This window comes from Filicampus tigris, chromosome 22 (assembly GCF_054856515.1).
Source record: "Filicampus tigris isolate MCC_2025a chromosome 22, RoL_Ftig_1.0, whole genome shotgun sequence".
NCBI classification, from domain to species: domain Eukaryota; kingdom Metazoa; phylum Chordata; class Actinopteri; order Syngnathiformes; family Syngnathidae; genus Filicampus; species Filicampus tigris.
This window is the reverse complement of record NC_141238.1, coordinates 10,511,455-10,532,578: the sequence shown is the minus strand read 5'-3', so window position 1 is coordinate 10,532,578 and position 21,124 is coordinate 10,511,455. Positions and strand designations below refer to the sequence as shown.

The window sequence follows — 21,124 nt, the reverse complement described above, 5'->3', positions numbered from 1 at the left end:
TATAGAATTGAAAGATTTCTTTAGAAATTAAGTCTGGGTCAGTGCATTCTTGATCATCTATCAGTAAGGTCCTTATAGCATTCCGTTCTTGTCTTCTCTTTTCTAGCCTACAAAAGTATGATGAGCTTCTTTCCCCTTCTTCTATCCATTTTGCTCTTGATCGAATATATGCTCCTTTGGCTTTAGATATGTAAATGTTATCTAATGAAAATTGCAAAAGTAAAAGTTTTTGACTGCTATCATCATTTATAGAAGGTTTATTACAGATATTGTTTATTTCTTTGATGATTTCAAGTTCTTTTCTCTTCCTAGTTCTGCTTATTAATTTACTTTTTGCGATACAAATCTGGCTTACTTTATATTTCAAGTACTCCCATTTTCCTATATAAGTCTCAGTATTATTGTCTGTAATCACAGCATTTATGGCATCGATTACTTCTTGACAGAAAGGTTCATTTAAAAAAAAAAAATTGAATTACATTTCCAATAACCATTTTTAAAATGTGTGTTTGAAGATATAATACAAAGTGTAACCATATTATGATCAGTTAGAAGAGCAGCTGAAATTGAAACTGCTGATTCAAACCCAGGGTCAATATCAGATATTAGCCAAAATCCTGGATTTAAATGAGCTATTAGGTTTGAACCATGTATAAATTTGAGAATCTGGATTAGCAAAGCGCCATACATCTTTCAAATTAAACACAATACAAAAATCAAACAAAACAGGATTATAAAAATGACTTTGGTATTTAGAAGGAGATCTATCAAGCCATTCATCAATTACCATATTATAATCGCCACCAAAAATGAGATTTTTAGTAGTAACTTAGACTCTGGAACAGCCTCTAAAATGCTTGGTTAGACGATCTCAGCTGTCTTTTAGGTTTTAAAAGCTCACGTCTATATTCTGATGTCATATCATGGTGTGTGAAGATGGTAATTACAATTTTAAAATCAATTTGGAATTGAACTAGCAGCAAATGTAAAGGTACCAAAATTGGAGTAATGTGAGCTCTTTCACTTGTTCTAGTGTTTATTTGAACGTCTTGCAGTTTATTCAAAGAGTTCTTATTCAGACGAGTAAATAACGAGCTGCAATTGTCTAATCTTGACGAAATGTTTCTTTCTGTATCTTTGAATGATAGAACAGACCTAATGTTAGCAATATTACGGAGTTGCAAGTGGCATGACTGCACAATCTTCTTAATAATGTGGAGTTCAAATTTGAGTTCAGTATTAAATATCACACCAAGATTTCAGGTAGAGGACCCAATATTCGGAGTAAGAGTTCCAAGAGATTCTTGTATTTGATCAGAAACCACCTTTGGGGTAAGTATAATGACCTCAGTTTTTGAGTTTAGCTGCAAAAATAGTCAGCCAATTTCAAACATCAGCTAGCTGATTGCCGACAAAACGGCATTCACAGTCCGTGTCTCTTTTGGTCATTGGATGTTATGTTTAAAAAAGATACTAAAAATAGAAAAACGAATGGTTATTTGATTTTCGTACGGATCAATTCTTATGACAAATAAATATTTCATATGGAATTTATGCGGGTAACGATAACCAAAGTTAGTATTTAAAAAGTTACCACCATAAAGTCATTTTATAATTTGCTTAATTCACAAGTAATGACAATAATAATTTTTTAAATACGTTGATTTTCAGATAATGAAGTGTCATTTACCGTTCTCTAAAGAGATCGTAGTAAGTTCTTTGACCGCGTCTACTAAGTAAGCTACTCGCTTGTCGCTTCTGCTTGCAGGCCTGTTATGTCGTTGAGAGGTTTCAAAAAAAAAAAAGAAAAACCCTGCCCCTTCTTGTCTGACAGTGCACCTCCTCCAGCCAGATGCCTCTCAGGCATTCTGATTAGAGGTAAGATCTAAAAAAAAAAAAAAAAGCCTAAAAAATCCAGCCCGACCCGACTCAAGCCCGCGGGTATTAAAGGGACAGTGGGTTGGCCATGTATTCACTAACAATTTTTTGCCGTATTTTCCGGACTATAAGTCGCGGTTTTTCCCATAGTTTGGTGCGACGCATACTCCGGAGCGACTTATGTGTGAAATTATTAACACATTATTATATTGTATCCCTTTCCTTTTCAAGGTCAACAAACAATACACCAAACAACCACAGGAGGGCGTTCTAAGGCTGCATATGAACCTGCATTACATATTGACTTTACAACGGGCAGAATAACCTGTAGTGCAGAGCCGGGCAGACCTGTAATATCATTTCACATAAAGAAACATAAAGATAAATCCTTAACGCTATTAAAATCCATGGATAATCAAACAGTTAAATCATAATATTTAGTTAAATAAGTAATTGAAATATCCATCCACCCCTCCATTATCTATACCGCTTATCCTCACAGGGGGAGTGCTGGAGCCTAGTATGATAAAAAGGCAATTTGACTATCAATACATCTACTTGCTTTCCCTGTGGTCTTACACACACGTACGGGACCACAACAAAGAGATAATTACGACCGAATACATAAATACTTTTGGTTAACAGACATGTTTTCGGGCAGCAGATGGGTCCTTCCTTTACGTTGATTTGTCGGGCATATTGTTGGACAGCTAAGGGCTCCTAACGAGAGACGTTTGGAGTCTGTTAGCCGTTAACGGCTAACGGCAGATGCACGCCTCTTCGTTGTCGTGTATGGGCAGGGATTGAGTGAGTTGTTGAGTCTGTGGAATGGTTTGGAGTGCTAACTGAAGCCACATTGCTCCCTATCACTGTGTCCGGTCACGCTCTTTGATTCGAGTGACTGTTTAGATGAGGTGCTCCGGTGAATCCCCCCCAAATTCACATATAGTGAATGTAAGCTAAATGTTACCATCGTAGCTCAGCGGAAATGTTTACTTAGTGCACAATTTTATTATTTTGATTTATATGGACACATTTATCAGTGTTACGCGACGGAGGCAACTTGGCTTCCGGGTGGTGGAGGGTGGGCGTTGTGTAATGTAACATAAGCATACTGTTCAGCCTGTTGTCTCTATTCTATTTTTATTTTAAATTGTTCGTTATTTAAATTTTAAATGTCATGTCTGTTCTTGATGTTGGATTTTATCAAATAAATTTTCTTAAAAAATGTGACTTATAATACTACAGTGCAACTTATATATGTTTTTTTCTACTTTATTATGCATTTTATGGCTGATGCGACGTGTACTCCGGAGCGACTTATAGTCCGGAAAATATATCTATTTTTATCAGGAAAATGAAAAGAGTTGCCATTTTCTCTTTTATCCATTCATTTTGGAGAAATTAGTAAATAAGTAACTCCATGAATAATGCCTCTTGTGAGGCGAATGGCCGCGCCCCCTAGCGCTCAATCCATGTTCGGCCGGAGTCACGCAACTAACCGATTCCAAACTCTCCGTTGGAAATCATTGTACTTTTATTGCTTATAACGTCCAAAATCGGCGATCAATTGGCACCAAAATTTATGTGGACATCTTTACTAATGTCCACTTCAACATATCAAAAGGATTAACCTCTCCGTGGCTGATTTATATGAGGATGAGGAAATGTGGAAGTCAGCAGAGCTACATAGATTTAGGCTGGGACAAGCGCACACTGCTTCTTTGCTTAAAAAAAAAACAACACTGCTTCTTTGCTGATCACGGTTAGAACGGGCGAGGCATTAAACACCAGTCAGGATATTTACAGAGACTGAAGTGGGAATGAGTAGACGTGCACAATTTTTCGACTTAGAACGCGCCGTCCAATTTGGAAGGTAACAGGTTGCTGCTATTAGCTGTCCCAATCCTACCTTTAGCCGGGGAGGGAAGCTGGGCGTGCTCCAATCATTCTGCTGCTGCTGCAAGCCGCCGTCTCTCTCCCTCCTCAGACACGAGTTTAGCGTCGCAAAATGTCCGAAATATAACCAGTCGGGGTTCGTGTGCGCATTCATGCTCTTGTCCGCTTCAGCAATCGCCACGGTATTTTTGATTTTGTGGAGGTGATCATGATGAGATCACGTTTTATGTCAATAAATCCAAACTATTGCGCAGAACACTTTTATACTTTCACAGGTGTAAGTGGACAAGAGTAGTAATGTGCATTTGCATTTAGACAACTGAACTGACAAAGCGAGCAGTATTACCAAGCATGCCTTCCTCGCGTGACGTAGACCGCTGAGACCGAAAACATAACATAAGCCACGCGGGGAAATTTGTCATAAACCTAATCACAAAAAAATACCTTAAATCACTACAAAGTCTTTTGAGGTAGGCATTTTAGTACTAATGTCATTTTTACATGCAAACCTTGGGCTGGGCGATATGACTGAAAAGTATATCACGATATAAGTGTTTCATATTGGTCAATATCTATATATATTGAATTTTAAAAAAAAAAGTCAACGATTGAAAATAATGATCCGAAGAAAAATACATTTAGGTTATTTTATTTTAACACAATACTTAACCTTTAATAAGAGGTCAATGTAACTATGAAAGAGTGAAATAAACTGGTCGATATAAAGATTAAATAAATGTTAAAGATAATGTGCTTAGAAGGGCTGAGAAATGTTTGAAAAACGGTCACAATCTAAGTATTTCATATCAGTCAATATTGATAATTATTGATTTTGTTTTAAACCTTTTCTTTAAGTAACAGTTAACTGTTTTTTGTACATCGCTATGTAGTGTAATGTACAGTTTGTCCTCCATCAGTGCATTGTGAATGATTATTTGCATACATCATCGTTGACCAACCGTCTTAGGACTACTTTATCTTTTTAGCAGACTCATTATTGCCGTGGTCCATTCATATTTTACTTGCTTGATTTTACCTTGAGCGCGATACCGATGTCGGATAAGGCTAACTACTGCTAGCATGTCAAAGACAAGAACTCCTCTACTTGTACACCATGACTCCATCCACGGGTTTTTAATAGGGTTATCATGCATAATATAATTTAATTGTAAGAGTTGTACTGAGTCGAGTGGTCATTTATTTGAGCAAAGTTACGGCGCTCGCTCGCTGGACGCGAGCATAGCGCACGGCCACCGGCCCCGCGAGCGTAGTGCACGGCCACCGGGCCCGCGAGCATGCTTCGTTGAGTTAACAGCTTCTTCCTTGTTGGTTTAAAAGCTGCTTCTTCTTTGGTTTAAACGCTTCTTCTTCATGTTTGGAGGCGGAAGCGCCCTGCCCACATCTCGCACCATGTTGCGATCGGGTTTGTTTTTCTTTTTTTCTATGGAACGTTTTATCGAAGGCATTTTCTATTGGTATCGATCATGTGTCAATCGCGATGCATATCGATATCGAATTATCGGCCCAGCCCTAATACTATTATATAAGTGCCAATGTTAAGCTCACCCAAGTGTCCCTTTAAAGTCCACCCCAGCCCGAGCCCGACCAATTAACTTGATTTGCAGGCCCGAGCCTGAAGCAAACCCGAAATTTCGGTGTTCACGTGCGCAGAGTATGGTCTGGCTCTTTCATGTGCGCAAAGCGTGCCCTGGCTCTGCGGCTCCTGTCTAGTAGTTGAATAGCAATTACCTTACAGTACCTTCTGTTTTATCCAAATTATTTATTCTATAACAAGTATTCCTTAGTTTAGTAGCCACACATCGTTTTAGTATACATTTTTATAAACATATATTTGGCTCAAATGCTAAGAACGGGTGGATTTTGCTGCTTATCTCATATTCCACAAACAGAATATTAATCAGAATTAGGGGTAAGATCTTAAGCCCGGCCCGACCCGACCCGAACGTAATGAGTGACATTTTAGGCCCGACCCAGCCCGAAATTCGGGTCGGATTGGGCACGGGCTTAAGATCTTACCTGTAATTCTGATTAATATTGTGTTTGTGGAATATGAGATAAGCAGCAAAATCCACCCGTTCTTAGCATTTGAGCCATGATGGCCGTTATCTGAGCTCTGAGCATGTGTGATTGTGTCATTTTCAGTCGACAGAAGTGACAAGGTGGCCGTTTCGCCTCAGATGGCTAAAAACGGCTGGATTTCTCATATTCCACTAACACAATATTAATCAGCACAGCTAAGATAACCCAACTAATTTGTAAAATTACACGATATGCTGCCGCTTCCTTTTGTTGAGGGCAGACGGTTTGAAAAATTAATGCTGTATATCGAGTCTGAGTATGTGGTGCCAAGTCGCAAAACAATAACGCCCCAACTCGAGAGTAGCCATAACCAAATGAAAGAGGAGATACTACGAGCGTTTGAGCGGGTCAGATATGTAGCAAAAATAGCAATATTCCGCTTTCGTCAAACTTTTGACAGGTGTGACGTCACACAGGAAGTCCCGCCTTAACCACACCCTTTTATGTCATCATGTCCTCTTTAAGTCCCTCCCCTTTGATGACATCATTTTGTAGTCCGGAAGTAGAGCCCCTCCCCTAACCACACCCCTTAGTCCCTAAGTCCCACCCCTACCCGCGCGCTTTGATGACGTCATGTTGTATTCCTGAAGTACGGCCCCACCCCTAAACACACCCAATACCACATCTAACCACACCCCTATGTAGTCCGGAAATGTAATTTTACCCCTAACCCCGCCCCGATACCTCACATCCGGTCGGCCATTTTACGTTGTCATGCATCGTTTCCGGTCGGCCATTTTACGTTGCCATGCTTCGTTTCCTGTCCGCCATTTTGGCGTGACCTCACTTCCTATTCCCCGCCCCTTTAACACGTCATTTATGATTATCGCCCCCTTCCGGTATCACCAAATATGGACATTATGCTTCTGCCTCGTTCAAGACATGCATGTTTTGAACAGTGATGTCACCCCGGGCATGCACAGACATGTTTTTAGGCTGCCGCCATCTTTTCCGTATGACCAAATATGGGCATTATGCTTCCGCCTCGTTCAAGGCATGTACAGACATGTTTTTAGGCTGTCGCCATCTTTTCCGGCATGCCCAAATATGGGCATGGATGAGATCATACTTCCACCTCGTTCAAGGCATGTACAGACATGTTTTTGGCTGCCGCCATCTTTGTAGGCCTTTCCGTTATGCCCAAATAAGGACTTCCTCTGACATCATGCTTCCGCCTCATTCGAAGTAATGGAGGAACAAGTCCAGACATGATTGTGCATACATGGGTCTGTGTTTATTTTTCAATTGTTTGTTTTTAATGATTGTGACTAGCACCTCCTTTTTTTTAATACAGCTTGTTAGGGCATCTCCCATACAATTAAGGCAACACAGGTTTGGAAAGTCTAAGCGCAGGCCTATTCACATACCACGACACAAAAATGTAGCCCCCACCTTTGCTAGGATGCTGTCTCTGTGTGTTAGGAGCAAAAGTAGTCAGACAATCTGGTGTGCGTGTGGGAGTGTGTGTGTGTTTGTGTGTGTGTGGGGGAGTGGGTGTGCGTGTGTGCGTGCGTGTGTGCGTGCGTGCGTGCGTGCGTGCGTGCGTGTGTGTATATGTAGATGTGGGTGCGTTTGTGTATAGGTGATGCGTAGCCCCTAACCTGCTTCACAACCATTCATTTTATATTACCAACTCCCAGCCGTTTCAAAATCTTTCTCAATACTCTAGACATTCCAAATAACCCCTGACCTTTTCAAGGCATGAAAAATGATGGTTTTAAAGAGTGACTGCTAATTAAAGCACCTTTTTCTAATACGCGTTAGGACATTTCCCATACAATCATCAGGTTAGTTTGCAATTAAGGCAACACAGGCTGGAGAGTTAAGATGGTTTCAGAAAAGGCCTCTATTTAATTATCATACCAAAGTTTCAAACACAAACGGCTCTCCCCCCACTCCACCCCTCCTTTTTTGGATGTATGCATGCCTCCTTAAAATGCAGGCAGAAGAGCCTCATTCAGGTGTCTATGGGGTCCCCAGAAATGTGTGTGCGTATCATAAGTCTTACAAAGAGGTGCTTTGTTCATCAGTGGTTATACTTTCGCTTTCACGTTGTTAATTAGGAAGTTAGCCTTGGAAAAATGTGAGGGTGTAGGCCTATACAATTTTTTTATCTCATCAGGATGGGTGAGAAAAACCAATATTCCAAATAACCCATGTTATTAATAACCCTTTCAAATTGTAAATTAAGAGCCAAATGCAGAGAGGTAACGATATGAACGAAGTGGCACGAGAAGATTTTGAGCAGAAGAAGAATCTCAGTGGAGCGCCAACGCAAAGACAAAAAAGACCTTGAGACAAACAGGCCACAAAAAAAATGGACGGTAAGTAGACACTTTAAAATACTTCTATCCCTACCTAGTTTCATGAATAACAGCCATGTGTGTAATAAATACATTGTTTACACACTTAGATCTGATATTTTTGCAGATATAAGCCTAGAGGATGGATCTATTGATTCTAGTAAGTATACATACAAAATTTATTTTCTCTTGAAATATTATAGAGTATTCATAATAATGGTTTTATACATTTTCTTTTCTTTTTTTTTGAACAGCTATTCAAATCAGAGACAGTTTCACACAAGTGGATGTGTACCATTCGTCTCCTATAGGCCATCAAGGTGCATATGTTTCCTTTTTTTTGTGGTTTTGTTTTAATCAAATGGTTTGTAATAAAGAAGAATTTGTAAAATATGTTATTATTCTCTACAGAAGATTCTTCGCCTCAACACCCTTATGGAAATGATAGGGAGGATACATTCACCAGGGCTTTTGCGTCAGGCAACATAGAGGAGCGGAAGACTGTGCAGCGCCAGCTGAGGAGGAGGATCAGCGAGGGGAAAAGGTCCTACAGGAAGAGGATGGAGGAGCAGCTGCTGCAGAATAATGCCAGGGGAGTCCGGAGGGGCCTGAAGACCATCTCAGGCCACGGACAACCCAAGACCTGAACTGGGGGGGACCTGCAGTGGGCAAATGAGCTGAACCTCTTTTTCAATAGGTTCGATCAGATGCCTGCCCCCACTCAGTCTCTCCTGCTGCAGCCCCCACCTACTCCTCCTACTGGGTGTGTCACCCCCCCTCCCCTTTTCTCCAAAGTCTCCAGCTCCCAGCTACACCAGATAGCCACCACTCCCTCTGGCCCAGCCTTGGCCTTCACAACATCTCAGGTGAAGAACCAGCTGAAGAAGAAGAAGGCGAGGAAGGCAGCGGGTCCAGATGGCATCAGCCCCCAGCTCCTCAAATCCTGCGCAGACCAGCTGTGTGGAATTGTCCAGCACATGTTCAACCTGAACCTGAAGCTGGGCAGGGTCCCCCAGCTATGGAAAACATCCTGCCTGGTCCCGGTGCCAAAGACCCCCCACCCGAAGGAGCTCAACAGCTTCAGACCAGTGGCGCTGACGTCTCACCTGATGAAGACCCTAGAGAGACTGGTCCTTGTCCACCTGCGCCCCCTGGTGAGCTCCTCAATGGACCCACTCCAGTTCGCATATCAGCTTGGCATCAGTGTGGATGATGCCATCATCTACCTCCTCCACACTTCACTCTCCCACCTGGAGAAGGCGGGGAGCACTGTGAGGATCATGTTCTTTGATTTCTCCAGTGCTTTCAACACCATCCAGCCCACCCTATTGGGAGACAAGCTGGAGCGGGCGGGGGTGGCCCACCACCTCACCACATGGATCCAGGACTACCTCACAAACCGGCCACAGTATGTGAGGACACAGGACTGTGTGTCTGACGTACTCCTCTGTAGCACGGTGGCCCCACAGGGAACTGTCTTGGCTCCCTTCCTGTTCACCCTCAGACTTCAACTACAACACCCCTACCTGTCACCTGCAGAAGTTCTCTGACGACTCTGCGATTGTCGGCCTCATCACAGGCGGAGATGATCGGGAGTACAGAGAACTTACTCAGGGTTTTGTGGACTGGTGCCAGCAGAACCGCCTCCTGATCACTGCGGGGAAATCCAAAGAAATGGTGGTGGATTTCGGTAGGCGCCAGCACTCCTCACCTGCACCAGTGAATATCCGGGGAACAGATGTTGAGAGAGTCTCAACTTACAAGTACTTGGGTGTTCATCTGAACAATAAACTGGACTGGAGCGACAACACTCTATAGGAAGAGTCAGAGTAGACTCTTCCTACTCAGGAGACTGAGGTCTTTTGAGGGTTCAGGGGACACTCCTCAGGAACTTTTATGACTCGGTGGTTGCATCGGTCATCTTCCAGGGAGTGGTCACCTGAGCAGGCGGCGTCTCGGCCCGGGACAAGAAGCGGCTGGACAAACTGGTCAGGAGGGCCAGCTCTGTCCTGGACTGCTCCCTGGACTCTGTGGACTTGGTGGGGGCCAGGAGGATGTTGGCCAAGCTGTCATCAATGTTGGGCAACCCGGACCACCCCCTCCAGGGCACCCGAACAGCACTCCACAGCTCCTTCAGTGACAGACTGTTACACCCTCGCTGTGCAAAGGAGAGATTCCGCCGTTCCTTCTTGCCTGCTGCTGTCAGACTCTTTAACAAGAACATTGTGTAGTCTCTACAAACTGGCGGACATTAGTGCAATTGTGCAGTCCTGCACCTGAGCTCATATCGCGCAATACCCAACATTCCCCACTACTGTAATACCGTGCAATACTCAACATTCCCCACTACTGTTAGTCTAGTTTTATTTTTATCCAATGCTGTTCCTTACATTTCACTACAGCACTGCAGAGCAAAACACAGCATCACCAAGCGGTACACAACACCTATTTTCACAACAAGAATTAATGACACCAAACTCCACAGATTCGGACATGCAAATAAGTGAAGCAGAAACAAACATGCCAAATGTTACAGATCAACCATGTTCACAACTACAACACGATGAATTATTGACACCAAACTCCAGAGATTTGGACATGCAAATAAGTGTGAAGCAGAAATAATGACACCCACCTCAACGGCTTCAAATCTCCAAAAAGGCAGGTGCCAGGTAACCGTACGCGAACGTTTCAAAATCAGAATTCCTCTGAATAGACCATCCCTTGATGATACAGCTGATTTCGGCTCTCTTTTACACAGCCGGCTTGAGTTCAATTCATGAACAGCTTGATGAAGCGATTTTAGCTACAGCACCCAGGGATATAATCCAATTGGAGGTGGTGGGTGATAATGTAAGACATCATGAAACAGTTCGTGTGACGGGTGATAGCAATGTGCTAACAAATGCGCTTCAAAATCGAATAGTACAATCCAATTCAGAAGCCTTATGTGACACAGACCTCGAGTTTATCATTCAAATAGTAAACAATGAAAGAGGTGGGGGGTACGAACGCAAATTAAAAGAGCTATTGGATGATGAAATACTCGACAAGAAAAAACAACATTTGTACATGCCAATCGATCTCACACTAAACTCTGTTTTGCCACCTCATTAGCCTATTTAATAGATAACACCTTGACAACACAAATGGCCCATCAACGCGCACAAGAATACCAAAAAGCCGTGGGATGAAATGACCCTCGTTGCTTTTAACGATGTACATAAATTCGAGACATTTCTCCATCCATCCATCCATTATCTCCCGCTTATCCGAAGTCGGGTCGCGGAGGCAGCAGCTTCAGCAGGGAAGCCCAGACTTCCCTCTCCCCAGCAACATCCTCCAGCTCTTCCGGAAGGATCCCAAGGCGTTCCCAGGCAAGCCGGGAGACATAGTCTCTCCAGCGTGTTCTGGGTCGTCCTCGGGGTCTCCTGCCGGTGGGACATGCCCGGAACACCTCACCAGGGAGGCGTCCAGGAGGCATCCTAATCAGATGCCCGAGCCACCTCAACTGGCTCCTCTCGACGCGGAGGAGCAGCGGCTCGACTCTGAGTCCCTCCCGGATGGCCGAACTTCTCACCCTATCTCTAAGGGAGAGCCCAGACACCCTGCGAAGGAAACCCATTTCGGCCGCTTGTATCCGAGATCTTGTTCTTTCGGTCATGACCCACAGCTCATGACCATAGGTGAGAGTAGGAACGTAGATCGACCGGTAAATTGAGAGCTTCGCCTTTCGGCTAAGCTCCTTCTTCACCACGACAGACCGATACAGGGTCCGCATCACAGCAGACGCTGCACCGATCCGCCTGTCGATCTCCCGTTCCATCTTACCCTCACTCGTGAACAAGACCCCAAGATACTTGAACTCCTCCACTTGGGGCAGAATCTCATCCCCGACCTGGAGAGGGCACGCCACCCTTTTCCGACTGAGGACCATGGTCTCAGATTTGGAGGTGCTGATCTTCATTCCGACCGTTTCACACTCGGCTGCGAACCGCTCCAGCGAGAGTTGGAGATCGCGGCTTGAAGAAGCCAACAGTACTACATCATCTGCAAAAAGCAGAGATGCAATACTGAGGCCACCAAACCGGACCCCCTCGACACCTCGGCTGCGCCTAGAAATTCTGTCCATAAAGGTTATGAACAGAATCGGTGACAAAGGGCAGCCTTGGCGGAGTCCAACGCCCACAGGAAACGAATCCGACTTACTGCCGGCAATTCGGACCAAACTCTGGCATCGGTGGTACAGGGACCGGACAGCCCTTATCAGGGGGCTCGGTACCCCGTACTCCCGAAGCACCCCCCACAGAACTCCCCGAGGGACACGGTCGAACGCCTTCTCCAAGTCCACAAAACACATGTAGACCGGTTGGGCAAACTCCCATGCACCCTCGAGGACCCTGCTGAGGGTGTAGAGCTGGTCCACTGTTCCACGGCCAGGACGAAAACCACATTGCTCCTCCTGAATCCGGGATTCGACCTTCCGACGGACCCTCCTCTCCAGCACCCCTGAATAGACCTTGCCGGGGAGGCTGAGGAGTGTGATCCCTCTGTAATTGGAGCACACCCTCCGGTCCCCCTTCTTAAAAAGGGGGACCACCACCCCGGTCTGCCAATCCAGAGGCACTGTCCCCGATGTCCACGCGATGTTGAAGAGACGTGTCAACCATGACAGCCCCTCAACATCCAGAGCCTTTATGAACTCCGGGCGGATCTCATCCACCCCCGGGGCTTTGCCACCGAGGAGCTTTTTGACTACCTCGGTGACTTCAACCCCAGAGATAGGAGAGCCCACCTCAGAGTCTCCAGGCTCTGCTTCCTCAGTGGAAGGCGTGTCGGTGGAATTGAGGAGGTCTTCGAAGTACTCTCCCCACCGACCCACAACGTCCCGAGTTGAGGTCAGCAGCACCCCATCTCCACTATAAACAGTGTTAATGGTGCACTGCTTCCCCCTCCTGAGACGCCGGATGGTGGACCAGAATTTCCTCGAAGCCGTCCGGAAGTCATTTTCCATGGCCTCCCCGAACTCCTCCCACACCCGGGTTTTTGCCTCAGCAACCGCCAGAGCCGCATTCCGCTTGGCCTGCCGGTACCCGTCAGCTGCCTCCGGGGTCCCGCAGGCCAAAAAGGCCCGATAGGACTCCTTCTTCAGCTGGACAGCATCCCTTACCGCTGGTGTCCACCAGCGGGTTCGGGGATTGCCGCCACGACAGGCACCGACCACCTTGCGGCCGCAGCTCCGATCGGCCGCCTCAACAATGGAGGCACGAAACATGGTCCACTCGGACTCGATGTCCCCCGCCTCCCCCGGGACGTGGGAAAAGTTCTGCCGGAGGTGGGAGTTGAAACTCCTTCTGACAGGGGATTCTGCCAGACGTTCCCAGCAAACCCTCACAATACGTTTGGGTCTGCCAGGTCGGACCGGCATCTTCCCCCACCATCGGAGCCAACTCACCACCAGATGGTGATCAGTTGACAGCTCCGCCCCTCTCTTCACCCGAGTGTCCAAAACATGCGGCCGCAAGTCCGATGATACGACTACAAAGTCGATCATCGAACTGCGGCCTAGGGTATCCTGGTGCCAAGTGCACATATGGACACCCTTATGCTTGAACATGGTGTTCGTTATGGACAATCCGTGATGAGCACAGAAGTCCAGTAACCGAACACCGCTCGGGTTCAGATCGGGGGGGCCGTTCCTCCCAATCACACCTCTCCAGGTCTCACTGTCATTGCCCACGTGAGCATTGAAGTCCCCCAGCAGAACGATGGAGTCCCCAGGTGGAGCGCCCTCCAGCACACCCTCCAAGGACTCCAAAAAGGGTGGGTACTCTGCGCTGCCGTTTGGTGCATAAGCACAAACAACAGTCAGGATCCATCCCCCCACCCTCAGGCGGAGGGAGGCTACCCTCTCGTCCACCGGGGTAAACCCCAATGTACAGGCGCCAAGCCGGGGGGCAATAAGTATGCCCACACCTGCTCGGCGCCTCTCACCCTGGGCAACTCCAGAGTGGAAGAGTGTCCAACCCCTCTCGAGAGGACTGGGACCAGAACCCAAGCTGTGCGTGGAGGTGAGCCCGACTATATCTAATCGGAACCTCTCAGCCTCACACACCAGCTCAGGCTCCTTCCCTGCCAGAGAGGTGACATTCCATGTCCCAAGAGCTAGTTTTTGCTGCCGGGGATCGGCAAGGTCCCCGTCTTCCGCCGCCGCCCAGCTCACACGGCACCCGACCCCTTTGGCCCCTCCCACCAGTGGTGAGCCCATGGGAAGGGGGACCCACGTATCCTTTTCGGGCTGAGCCCGGCCGGGCCCCATGGGTGCAGGCCCGGCCACCAGGCGCTCGCCGTCGAGCCCCACCTCCAGGCCTGGCTCCAGAAGGGGGCCCCGGTGACCCGCGTCCGGGCGAGGGAAAACGTGGTCCATTAATTTTTCTCATCATAAGGGGTCATTTTGAGCCGTGCTTAGTCTGGTCCCTCACCTAGGACCTGTTTGCCATGGGTGACCCTACCAGGGGCATAAAGCCCCAGACAACGTAGCTCCTAGGATCATTGGGGCGCGCAAACCCCTCCACCACGATAAGGTGACGGCTCACGAGACATTTCTGAAACGCAAAATTGTGATTCTGTACCAAAAAGACGGGAAACATGGGCCATTCATTTGTTTTGAGACAGACTAGCCAAAATCACCTGATGTCTTGGTTTTGTATTCGCAGAACCAACATTTTTATGGTGTGAAAAATCCAGCCACTTTCCTCGGAAGTATTTACTTTTGCCGGTATTGTTACAAAGAACATACAAACAAAAATTTCCATCGATGCGAGGGTCATTGTGCTGTGTGTACCAACCCGTTGTGTAAAAGCCAGCCAACAAATCCTATTAGATGTAAAGATTGTAATAGGACCTGTACAAATGAACTTTGTTACATCAAACATAAAACACCTGGTGAAAACACTGCCAGTTTTTGCAAATGATACAAAAAAAGTCCCAAATGTGGATTTGATTACTACATAGCCAAGGGAAAACAAACATCAAATCATGCATGTCCAGTCGTTAAGTGTCTATCCTGTCAAACACCTTTGAATGAAGGTGATGTAGCTAGTGATCATCATCAATGTTACATACAGCCTCTTGCAAAGAAACCTCCCTGTGATAAAATCATCTTGTATGATTTTGAAACCTATGCGGATCAGGAGAACAAACACATCCCCTTTCTAGTCTGTACAAAATCACTCCAAGGGGTAGAACACCATTGGGCTGGTCCTGATTGTGCCGTGCAATTCATCAAACCTTTCTAACCCCCCCGATATAAAGGCACGACCTTTATAGCCCATAATGCACGATCTTTCGATTCTTATCTGCTTATGTCAGAGATGCTCAAACTGGGAATCAGCCCTGAAGTCAATATGGTAGCCGGTAAAATCTTTTCTCTCTCCCTACACATGAACCAAACAAGTTTTATCGACTCTTTGTCATTCCTCCCCATGGCTCTGAGTGCAATGCCTAAAAGTTTGGGTTTTGATGATCCATGTAAAGGGTATTTCCCTCATCATTTCAGCTCTCTGGAAAATCTCAATTACGTGGGTCCATACCCCCAACCCAAAGATTACGGGGTAGACCGCATGTCACAGGTCGACCGCATGTCACAGGTCAACCGCATGAAATTCTTTGAATGGTATGAAAGAGAATGTCGTGGTACCTATGATTTCAGGAAGGAAGCCTAGATGTACTGCAAAAACGATTTTGACATTCTGATGCAGGGATGTAATCAATTCTCATCTAGGTCACCCAACCATTATCCGCAAAGATTTTGAGGAACCACACAAATATTTCGGATTGATCAAAGCAAAAGTCTACCCACCTAGAGGTCTCTTCCTGCCCTTGCTACCTTACAAAACATCAAAAGGTAAATTAACCTTCACTCTGTGTAGAACGTGTGCAGAAATTAACAATCAGGAAAGTGAATGTAATCACGATGATGAAAACGGAGCCCTGTTTGGAGTTTGGGTGACCCTCGAGTTTAACAAAGCTCTTGAACTGGGATACAGATTGGCTGAAATTTCAGAGGTGTGGCATTATGACAATGTGAGTTCTGATATTCTTAAAGAATACATGAACACCTTCCTCAAAGGGAAACAGGAAGCCTCCGGCTACCCATCCCACGTCACTGATCAGGCGTGTCGAGAACAATACATCAATGACTACCTGACACATCAAGGTATTCAATTGGATCCTGATCGTATAAATGTGAACCGCGGCAAGAGACAAGTCGCCAAACGTATCATGAACAGCATATGGGGGAAATTCGGACAAAAAGACAATTTATAACAGACAAAATTCATCAATAAACCCGAAGAATTTTTCAAAATCATATTTTTGGGTTTGCACGAGATCAGTTACTTCTGTTTCATCGGCGAAAACATCATTATGATTCAATACAGCGTTCAGAAGAAAAACATCTCGCGTCCCTCTGACTCCTCAAACGTGCTTGTGGCTTGTCTAACCACTGCACACGGCAGACTGTTCATGTAAAAATTCATGGAACAGTTACAAACGAGGGTTCTCTACACCGACACAGTCTCATCTACGTGGTCAGAGAAGGGGAAACACCCTTAAAACCCGGCCAGTATCTAGGTGATTTGACCGATGAATTGGATGGTGACAGCATTCACGAGTTTGTTTCTGCGGGTCCGAAAAGTCCTCGGAGACCCCGAGGACGACCCAGAACACGCTGGAGAGACTATGTCTCCCGGCTTGCCTGGGAACGCCTTGGGGTCCCTCCGGAAGAGCTGGAAGATATTGTTGGGGAGAGGGAAGTCTGGGTTTCCCTGCTGAAGCTGCTGCCTCCGCGACCCGACTTCGGATAAGCGGGAGATAATGGATGGATGGAAGGGTCCGAAAAGTTACGCCTCGCAGACTAGAGACGGGAAAAAAACGGTGATGAAAGTTAAAGGTATCACCCAGACCTATGAAAGTGGTCAAGCACATCAATTTTGACAGCATCAAAGACTTGGTGGAGGGTTACATTGACACTACACGGGGTCACACAGGCACATTGGAAACACCTCAGCACACTATCATCCGTGACAAAAAAGGGTTTCATCTCAAAAACGCCTCATTTGTCAAAAAGTTCAGGATCGTGCACGACAAAAGAAGGCTTTTACCAAAAGGACAAAGTCTCCTATTTGGTTATTCGAGAAATGGAATTGGCAGAGATAGAGTTCGATCCTCGATTGAGAGTCCCTTTTTCCTGTTTGATCTAAGGTCCCATCGGGTGTGGGAATACCTATTTTGTAAAAAGTATCTTGGAAGATTGTAATCACGTGATGAGAAATGTACCTGACAATATTGTGTGGTTTTATACTTCATATCAATATATGTATGATGACCTTCAGAAATTCATTAAAAAAAGGATAAAATTCATAAAAGGTCTCCCTGATTCTTTTGAGGATGAAAACCTGTTTCCGTTAGATCAAAGTCATTTGATCATCCTTGACGATCTCATCTTCCAAGCTTCAGATCATCCTGAGGTGGTAAAAATCTTTACACAGTATAGACATCATAGAAATATGAGCGTCATGATGCTCACTTAGAATGTATTTCATCAAGGTAAATATAGTCATACAATCAGTCTGAACAGTAACTATATGGTATTGTTTAAAAATCCGCAAGATAAATTAGAAATCAATGTTTTGGCTCATCAGATTTTCCCTTCGAGGAAAAAATACTTTTTAGAGAGTTTTGAAGATGCCACGAGAAACGCCCATGGGTATTTATTGGTTGATTTAGATCCTACATGTCTAGAACAATTACGTTTGAGGACCGGTGTACTTCCAGGACAGTAGCCAACCGTCTACGTCGTTACAAGCTAAGATTTCGAAACTTTTAAAAAGAAACACCCCACTCTCCAAGACCGTGTTTCATGCCACGACCAAGAAGCGTAAATACACATTGAAAAGGGGCCCCCCAGCTCTAATCAAGGTACTTTGTGAAATCGCTTTCAACCTGTTGAAAGGACATATACCTCTTTCTCCTGCACAATATAAGAAATTAAAAAAACAAAAGAGAATTATCAGATTACTAGCCCATTAAAAAACGAGTCTGAAGAAAAAATGTGCTGCATTGACTCAACGTGGTGGATTTATTCTACCTCTGTTGGGAGCCATTGCCCCTTTTTTAGGTAGTCTTGTGGGCGGACTGATAAATGAATAAAAACCACTCAGAAAATGTTTTTGGTTTCCCCCCAACAACTGGATCGTCCGAGCAAACCAGAACCTAACATCAGACAGACGGCTGAACAGGATCTGGATTTGAAGATGAAGGTTTTAGAAGATCGTTCATTGACTCAATACGAAATAATGAAAAAATATTAATCTTTGATGCATCGTTATTTAACGCTTCTCAAGCAAGGAGAAAAGGAAGAGCGGACCCTCACCTTGACACTGCCACCCAAGGTTTCGCCAACACCTAAGACCTCCAAGGCTGAAGTGAAAGATGAAGCTCAAGATAAAATGGTGGGTGAAGAGGAGGACCCTTGGCAAGATATTGTGCAAAATATCCCCCAGCGATATCGTAAAAATGCCAACTACGTTTTAAGAAAACTCAATGATGCCCAAAGAAGTTGGACCCCTCGCCACGAATTTGTCTTTGAAGATAAACCGGTAAAAGGTTCACATATGACTGATTTACTCAGACATCTCACGGTAGCCGTTAAAAAGAAAACGATGGATCGACCCCCCCAGAGGTTGGAAAGAGTTTCTGCATACCCTCAATGAACTCAATATTCCAGAAACCACCGTTGTCAACCCACACGCCCGTGATCAATTCAGACGACTGAAACTCAGAAGTTCATTAAGTTCAGATGATGATGTAGGAAAACCTACATCCAGCGGTAAAAAGAGGAAGATCAGAAAGAAAAGAAGACCCTTTTCTTTAAAATGGTTGGGTTATTCCATTTAGTTTTAGAATAAAGATGTCAGACATTTTCTTATTTTTTTTATTGAATAAAAATATTTGAATATGATTACAAGCAGTGGCATTTGTTAAATTTGTGAAAAGAACATGACATCTGACCATTACAAGGGGTTTGTGAGAACATTTGATATTGTTTCACAAAACAAGATACCATCGCATCATTTTTTAATACATCATCATTGTAACAAGCTAATACATCCTGATAGGACAAACCACAACCTCTATGAATCAGGTAATAGACACTATGTTGACCACAGGTAATTGACAGTTGTAGTCGATGATTATGATATAAAATATGGTGGGAATGGTTTTCCAAGAAAGAGTTTATGGTCTGCGGGTAATATTCAAATTCAGGTGGAAAACCAAAGGCGTCAAAAAAAGTACTCGTTCCATCCTTTTCCAGGGTGAGGGCCAACCAGTGCTCGCCAGGGAGGTTGCGAGGATGTGTGTTGACGATGTAGAATACTCGTGGTGTAGGTTATAAAGAGTTCATCTCATCGGAGGCGTAAACGCCCCCGAATAATTTACCCTGCAGACGTTTTATGAGGTTCTCCAGTTCTCTGCCATTCATCAGTAAGAATCCACCAGGACTTGTCTCTTTGAATTAATTTCCAGAATGGAATCGTAGCAGGCGTACACGATGAGGGTGGTTGTATGAGGCAGCGGGACTATGAATCTCATCTCCAACCTCAAACTTCCGCTGGAGACGGGTGATAGAGCCCCCGAATCATCATTGGGATTTAAATCAAACACATGGAGAGCGTAACCCCCTAAAAAGTCCTCGTGGTCGATACATAGAGGTAAGTCTTTCAAATGTCTACCCGTCGATGTAAATAGGTTATGAAACTCTTGAACTGAGTTACCGGCATCAAATTGAGGTTGAAAGGCTTTGGCTGGAATCTGTCTTCCTTCTTGACATAGAGCTAAATACTCCAAATGTTGATGAGAGAAATTAAAAAGGTTGAGATCTTTTCTACCCACAAAAGCGTGGTGATTTACGAGACCTAAGACCACATAACGGGGTGTTTGCCCGAGGAAAAGAGTGTCGGGGGATAGAATAAGTTTTCACGTTAATTCTTGACAAAGGATGTAAAGCATTTTCTTTGTTGAGAGCCGCTGCGTGGCCGAGAGAGACGGCCGGTGAGACGGTTACTCTTTTCACAAAGAGAAGCGGCCACGATTTTCAAACGGTAGCTCGCATCAGGAGGACTCATAAAACAGAAGTTATCATTGGTTCTGATGAGTTTGATTCTCAGATCCACATTATTGAGAAGATGTCTCTCACAAAAGAATATGTCCGCGTGTGAAGGTCCTATCAAGGTGAAAGGTCTGGAACCCATAATGAAGCGAGATCTGCGCACCAGACCCTCGTTCACCACATCCCCCGTTAAGGTGGTGGATTCCATCTGTCCTTGCGTATCTTTGTAAAACAAACCGGCCGTGAATTGACTTTTGAGAGAGTCCTCTGAGAAGTTTGACAATGTTTCTACCCTTGCTCTGTAAGGATGAGTGGCACTCGATTGTGAAATCAACCTATCGCCTAACGTCACAGCTATTTGCGAGAATTTTGTATTAAGAGGGTAATTAATGATACCCACATGTTCATCGGCCGGTAAATTGCTACCATCCCTGTTGAACACTCTGAGTTGCAGCTGAAGCAATGTATCTGAAAGATGCAGATATTTGGACCCATCTCCAGCGACAAAGAACTCAACCGGGCCATCATTGGTAAGTGCGGAAAGAGGCATAATTTCCACGTATTGACTTTGTTCGATCGATAGTTGGGTCATGGGTGGGGTGAACAGATCCAACTCTGTCAGGGTACACTCTGCAGACTTGTGATGTAAAAGAGCCATCATTGATGGAAAGACTCTTTTTTTCTTTTTTTACGGCGTTTCAGACGCTGTCCTATGGGTCGATTAGCAGGTCTTCGTGCCAGAACCATTAACCCTGAACCTTCTTGAGGGTCA

The 21,124-nt window shown here is 45.0% G+C and overlaps 1 long non-coding RNA gene across 1 annotated transcript in view; it reads left to right on the top strand.

Annotated features, from left to right (window-relative positions):
* The window catches only part of LOC147126986 (uncharacterized), a 62,348-nt gene extending 42,169 nt beyond the window's left edge, over window positions 1-20,179 (top strand). The window contains exon 3 of the long non-coding RNA XR_015084702.1: window positions 19,770-20,179. This is a non-coding gene — a long non-coding RNA (uncharacterized LOC147126986). The remainder of the gene's footprint in view (window positions 1-19,769) is intronic.
* The last annotated feature ends 945 nt before the right edge of the window (window positions 20,180-21,124 follow it).